This window comes from Lynx canadensis, chromosome A3, assembly GCF_007474595.2.
Source record: "Lynx canadensis isolate LIC74 chromosome A3, mLynCan4.pri.v2, whole genome shotgun sequence".
NCBI classification, from domain to species: domain Eukaryota; kingdom Metazoa; phylum Chordata; class Mammalia; order Carnivora; family Felidae; genus Lynx; species Lynx canadensis.
Genome location: NC_044305.1, coordinates 1,263,472 through 1,270,047, shown reverse-complemented (window position 1 = coordinate 1,270,047; position 6,576 = coordinate 1,263,472). Strand labels below are relative to the sequence as shown.

Below are 6,576 nucleotides of genomic sequence, written 5' to 3'. Positions count from 1 at the left end.
GAGATGCAGAGACAGAGATGGAGAGATGCAGAGACACAGAGATGGAGACAGAGAGACAGAGATGGAGAGATGCAGAGACACAGAGATGGAGACAGAGAGACAGAGAGAGACAGAGACGCAGAGGCAGAGACAGAGAGAGACAGAGACGCAGAGACAGAGATGCAGAGGCAGAGACAGAGAGAGACAGAGATGGAGACAGAGAGACAGAGAGAGACAGAGACGCAGAGGCAGAGACGGAGAGAGACAGAGAGGCAGAGGCAGAGACGGAGCGCGAGTCATGGAGGGTGGGGAGAAGAAAGCCTGGCAGGGAGGAAGGGAGGCAAGACCCGGGTGGGATAAACGGGGCCGAACGGAGGGTGTGGGACGTCCTGGCCGAGGGCTCTGGGGTCTCCGGGAGCCCTGGAGGTGGGGCCCTGGGGAGGGGCACGGACGTGACCGTGAACAAGGTGGGGACGAGGTGGCTGAACCGCCGAGGTGTGCAGGGGGCTGTCTGCACTGGAGCCCAGCACGGCCCCTGGAATGACGGCAGGGAGGCTGGCAGGGACAGTGGCAAGCAGCGGTGACGGGAGACTGGAGAACCCGAACGGTCTGGACAGGTCCCTGGGCAAGACGAGGACACCGGGAGGGAGCCAGTCGAGGCCCAAGGAGGAGGCCCTGGGCCATGCCTGTGGTCGGGGGTCAGCCGGAGAGACCCACACGGACCCCTCCCGGGGGGACACGGGGGAGGCCAGCCATGGGTCTTGGAAGGCAGAGCTCAGAGGACACCGGCTGCGGGCACAGGTTTGGGGCCTGGGCCACGGCGAGCCTGCCTCACGAGTGAGGGGACAGAGGGAGCAGAGAAGGACGGCCGGCGTGTAAGGCCTTGGCGGGCAGGGGGGATGCGTTCCCGGGAGGGGCAGTGATCAGCGAGGGGGGAGAAGTGAGGAGGGGGCGCTGAGGTCGTCTTAGGAGGCGGGGGCGGGGTCTGCACGGGAGGATGTGGGGCCGGGTTCGGAGGTGACCTCCGCGGGTCCCCCGGCCCAGCCAGGAGTCTGTGGGAGGGTTTTCAGGAAGCATTTCGGGGAAGCCTCAGGTGTAACTGCAGGGAGGGGTCCCGCAGGCCTGGAGGCAGGAGGGGGGAGGCACCACCAGGGGAGGGGCGGGGTGAGGGAGGCAGGGGGCCTCGGGGGGCCTTGCCGAGCCACCCACTTCCTGTGACGGGGCGAGCCATCTGGGATCCGGAAATTAAGCCAGCTCTCCAAATCCCCTCTGGGTCTCCGTGTTCCTGAGGTTGAGAGAACATTCAGGCCTCTGGGCGAGCGGGAGAATCGCATTTCAACCCCGGGATGGGGAAGGTGCCCACCAGTCCTGCAGGATGCTGGCCACAGGCCACCGAACCGTGGAGACTTTGGGAAAGATCTCACCATTGAGCAGTCTCGGGTGTTGGGAGAACTCACCCGAGCTCACCCAGCCCCCCGGCCCCCCCTCCCGGGGCAGCGTGGGTCGGCAAGCTGTCGGGGTCCTGGTGGCCACCAGGGCTCCGGAGAAGGAAGCTGGGGGACCAGAGGGCTCGCTCCTGGCCTCCCCCCAGTGGTCCTTCCAGGGGCCTCTGCGGGCAGCTCTCTGCTCACAGCCGGGGAGCCTGGAGAGGGCCCGGTCCCTTGGCCCCCCAAGCCAGGCTCTGCAGGGACATACCCCCCTCGGGCGAAGTCCCAAAGTCTCAGTCCTCCCACGAGGGTCTCCCTGGGCCCCAGGAACCCCCTCAGGGCGGTCTCCCTGCCTGCAGTGACGGCTCCACCTGACTCGTGCCCGGCAGGCTCCAGACTCAGCGTCCTGTGTCCTTGCAAATCTCGGCCCCTCCTCTGTGACTACAGCCGTCTGTCCTTCCCGCACCAGGCCCACCCGACGCCAGTGCACGGTGCCCGAGGTCAGCTGCCTGCGGACAGCCTGGCTCTCCCGCTGCACCTGCCAGCTTTGCCCTCCCCAGCCGCTCCAGAGCCGTTTCACACTGGCCGGTAGGCCTCCCGACGTGGCCTCTCCCTCCTAGCAGCCCCCCAGCACTTACTGAGAACTGCCGTGCAGCTGGTCTCCACCTTGTTGCTGTCCCATCACTAAGCCAGAAGCCCCTGGAGGTCTGTTTCTCAGTTGGGAATTTGTCCCTTATTTCCAGGACAGGGGTTGGTGGGGGGGAGGTCTGGTAGCTGACTCCGGGGAAGGGGGCTCTCAGGCCCTGCAGCTTGTCTGCTGGGTAGGAGCCATGTTGTCCTGGATGGAGGTTGAGAAGGTCAAAACCACTGGGCTTGAAGGGGTCAGCCCAGGTAGCAGTTCTGGGACCATGATGAAGCCATGCCAAGCAGAGGGGACCCTGGGGCCGGCACTAGGCTGTGGATGTCCAGGATGCCTCCCACAGCTGGGGAAACTGAGGCAGCCCCCTTGCGATCATGTCTCATGAACATGTGTCCCCCCTTCCTCACACTATCAGTGCCTCACTGGCAGCCTGAGTGTCGATGCCGGATGGCCAGATTTCTGGAAGGTTCTGCAGGGAGCATGCAGCCTGGCAGGTACCAGGGTGAGGCCTACACCCATGAACAAAGACCTACAGAGCCTGGAGATCTGGCTTCCAGGAGTGCGGAGAGAGACATGGTCCTTGAGGACCTGGAGGGGGTGGGATAGAGGTGTCCACAGTCAGCGAGGAAGGAAACTTCCAGAAACAAGAACACCGCAAGTGTAAGGCACGGAGACGGGACGACCCATGAGGTGTTTGTGGTGCAGGAGGGTCCTGGCTGGAGTGAGAGGGCAGGCGGCAGGTCGGCCTGGGCTGTGGGGTGTGAGCTGCGGCCCAGGCGGGCGGGAGACAGGACAAGGACACTGGACAAGGGAGGGCTGGGGCCGGAAGGGCACGGGGCAGACCACCCAGCCCCACGGAGAAGCAGAGGCCCCGGCCCCCTGCATCCTGTGTCGTCCCCTCCTGTGGCCGTAGAGGCAGAGATGCCCCGGGCAGTGCCTCGGTGGCGGGAAAGGTCCCACCCACTCCATTTGCTGAGGTTTCCAACAAAATCAAACATGAAGAAATGCCCAAGCAGGCCTACAAATAATTGTTGATAATTTGAATGTTTGCTTTAAGTGTTTCCGACACAAAAACACCCTCGATGCAATACCGTCTTCCTAGTCAGGCCAATTAACAGGATTCACAAATGACGCGCGTTACCTGGATGGGCACGACAGCGAGCGGGAAGGCTGGACTCCCCAAGGCCTCGCGTGCGGATCGGTGAGGCTGAAATAACAACTCACCTACCATGAGGTCATTCTGGAATGTGAGGTCTCTGCCAAACAGACCTTCTGACCCCACCTCCACCCCAGTCCGACAGGGCAGGCCCTGAGCAGGCCTGGGCAGTTCCAGAAGCCCTCCCGCTGGCAGACATTTGCCTCTGTGGAAGCGAACGGAGAAGGACCGCACAAGTGGATCCCAATGAAAGTCAAGTGATCCTTCCAGGGAAGTGCCGGGCGGCCGAGGCCCTGGGTCTCGACAAGGGCTGGACCCCGCGGGTCGCGGGAGCCTGGCACCTGCCATTCGGCGGGTCCCGGAGTACCTGTGCCGTGGAGCTGCAGAGAGAGGGGCCTTCCCCCGTCTCTGCTGAGTCGGACTTTCCTGGGACTTTGGTGCCCTGGGTGTCCTCAAGTGACGTCCTCAGATCACACGGCCGTCTAGTCGGGCAGGAAAGCCTGGACTCCTTTCTCCACCAGAAACTAAAGTGTCACAGCAGCTTCTCTGAGCAGTGACCTGTTCAGTTAGGAGCGGCTCCTGAAAAGAACACGACGCCCCATCTGCTGCCTGTGGAGCGTCAGGGGCACTTCTGGTTTGACCATTAACTTGTCTTGAGACGCGGGGAATGCTTCTCCCTCTCTCTTTGCTTCTGATCGTACGAGGAGATGTGAGATGTGCGTAAATCCAGCGGGCGAACACGGAGAGAGGGTGTGCCGGTCGGCAGGAGCTTACACACCTCGGTTTCCTGGGGTGCCTCCGGAGGTGACACCAGACGGTGGTGATCGACCGTAAAAATGTAACATGCCTGTTGTGAGTCTCCTAGAGAGGCTCTGACAGGCGGTGGCACGGCCTCCATGGGACCACAGGGGGGCCGGTGCAACTTGGGCACTTTTTTTCTTTTCCTTCTAATTACTTCCTCTCCAGACAAACCTCCCTGCCACCCCCCGCCCCACCCAGAATAGAACTGAGTTCAGAATGTTCCAGGGCACTTTATCAGGTTGGCTTATTCTCAAAGGCTGCTGTGCTCTGTGAGTGACCTCTCGAAGGCCTCGTCCCTGCTCTCCTAATCCGTCCCCCACACGCTGAAGGACAGGGGTGGCTTTTGGAGAGCAGGCCGCCGCCCAGTCCCACGGCACCAGTGGCCCGGAGCGTGGGCCAGCACTTTCGGCCCCGTGACACCTGCCCGGAGGCACCTGGCTGCCCCCTTGGGCAGGCCACATAGGGCGTGGTCTTGGGCACACAGGTGCTCCCAGGGGCCTCCCGAGGTACCAAGGCACCGGCTTAACATTGGAGAACCAAAGGCCCGAGTTTTGCATTAATGTGCCTGAAACGTTCCTTCCTGATTTACCTTTCAAATTGCACCTGTGGACGAGTCCTGGAGGAGGGTCCCCAGTGAGGAGACTGTCCAATGTGACCCTGGGTTTGGTGGGGCCCACGCGGAGGGCCAGGAGCCCAGGCTCCCCGGGGGGCCTCGGGGACAGTGTTTCCCTGGGGCGGGTGATGGAGACAGTGCCTGAACAAGCACGGGGACAACAGTGAGTCACAGCGGGAGCCGGCTTCTCTCCCCTTCCTTGTCCCACCTGCCGATCGTCCCACACATCCCACACGTCCAGGAGACGGGCTCCCCTCGTCAGCGACAGCCCTTCTGGACACCTGTCTGACACCAGCCCTTTTTCAGGCAAGAGGGTCTGTGGCCGGAGCGCTCAGCGGACAGTAGCATCTGTCTAGAACGTAACCCCACTTTCCGTGTTCTCTTATCTGCGTCCGTGCTCTACGACAAAGATACGGATTGGCCTTTTTAAAAGGAAACTCACTCTTTCAGTGAAATACACGAGTCGTCCAAAGGAAGATCATGTGTATGTAACAGTTTCAAGGCGTAGAATCCAAAATGAACTTGGAAACAGTGAGTCCCATGCTGCTTCTGCCATCTGAGGTGCGTTCACGGCACCACTCTCACAGCATCGGCCAGCCCTGTTCACACACTCCCAGGATGGGGAGCTCACGATCTCCCAAAGGCATCTCCGGTCAGCCCCCAGCAGGCTCCGCACGGAGGCCGGCTCTGCAGACCAGCTCACCGTCCTTTCCTCGGGCGGGGATCTTGGCAGAGACCGTGCTCCCACTTTCTCCGAACAGCCTCCTCTTACAGGCAGGACAGCGAGGTTGCCTCACACTCTCAGAGAGACGGTCTCCGGCTGGGAGCACAGGTGCTGGGGTTTCCTCTTAAAGGGCAGTGCGGGCAGCGGAGGCTAATGCTCCCGGAGCAGCGAGACTTTGCCCCAGCTTGCAGGCGTGGGGACAAAGGCAAAACCGGGGACCCTGGGGGCGGCCCTCTGAAGGCAGAGCATTTCATAAATAACGAGCAAATGTGGACATGACCGTAAGGCCCAGCAACCACCCCCGCTCCGCTGCGGCTCTCCTCCCCTCCCCCTGCACACACAGGAAGAGGCCAGCCTCCCTCCCTCCGGGGTAGTTGCACCCACCCCCAACCACCCCGAGCTCTGGGTGCGCCCCCTCACCGGCCTAAGGTCATGCTTTGGTCATTTCTCCCTTACCCCAACCTACCTCAGGATTTAAACACACACCGTTGACTTTTGTAGATTTCTGTTAAAATACATTCATTCTGTGGCTACCAGAAAGCAAAAAGTCTTGTGGTCGTGATGTGCTGTTACTCTAGGAGTTTGGCAACCCCCAGGGCGCTTCCCTTTCATCCCACTCAGGGTTTTCAGGGACCTTTGAGGAGCCGTTGTCATCCCCCCCCCCCCCCCGACGGAGGCTCGGAGAGATTAAGCCTCGTGTTCAAGGTCAGGCCGAGGAGAGCTGGGGCAGGGATTCAGACGGAACCTCCTTTCCACGGGGATGTGTCTGGTGCCCGTCACCCCCCCCCCCCCAAGGGCTGCCATCTAAGGAAGGGTCATTTTACCGAGAAGGCTGCAGGCAGGGAACGCTGGATTCGCCGGGCAAGGGTGCTGGCCTCACCATGGGCCGCCGGGGCGAGCCCCCCGAGCGGCAGCCCCCCGAGCGGCACCCCCCCAACTCCCTCGGCCCCCGGCGGCCTTTCCGAAGGGTTGGGCGGGAAACTTCACTTCCTCCACCACCGCCCGGGTCCCACACGCGCGGGTTCAGGTCTGAGTCACGCCCGGCCCGGGGACTTCACCGCTGGGCTCCAGGTTTCCGACCCGCGGCGGCGGAGGCTGGGCTGTCGCGGTTGGGGAGGGGTCGGTGAGCGGCCGGGGGCGACGGAGACCCGGGGGCCGGAGAGGCACGCCCCGCCCCGCCCCGCCCCGCCGCTCCCCACCGCTGGGGGCGGGCCCGGGGCGCGGCGCGGCCATTGG

The 6,576-nt window shown here is 62.7% G+C and overlaps 1 long non-coding RNA gene across 1 annotated transcript; it reads right to left on the bottom strand.

The window, feature by feature from the left end:
• Window positions 1-290: 290 nt before the first annotated feature.
• Window positions 291-6,459, bottom strand: LOC116737968. The gene is made up of 3 exons (XR_004343343.1): window positions 6,165-6,459; window positions 5,807-5,864; window positions 291-5,574 (listed from the first exon to the last, which is right to left on the bottom strand). It is a non-coding gene; the product is annotated as an uncharacterized LOC116737968 (long non-coding RNA).
• Window positions 6,460-6,576: the final 117 nt, after the last annotated feature.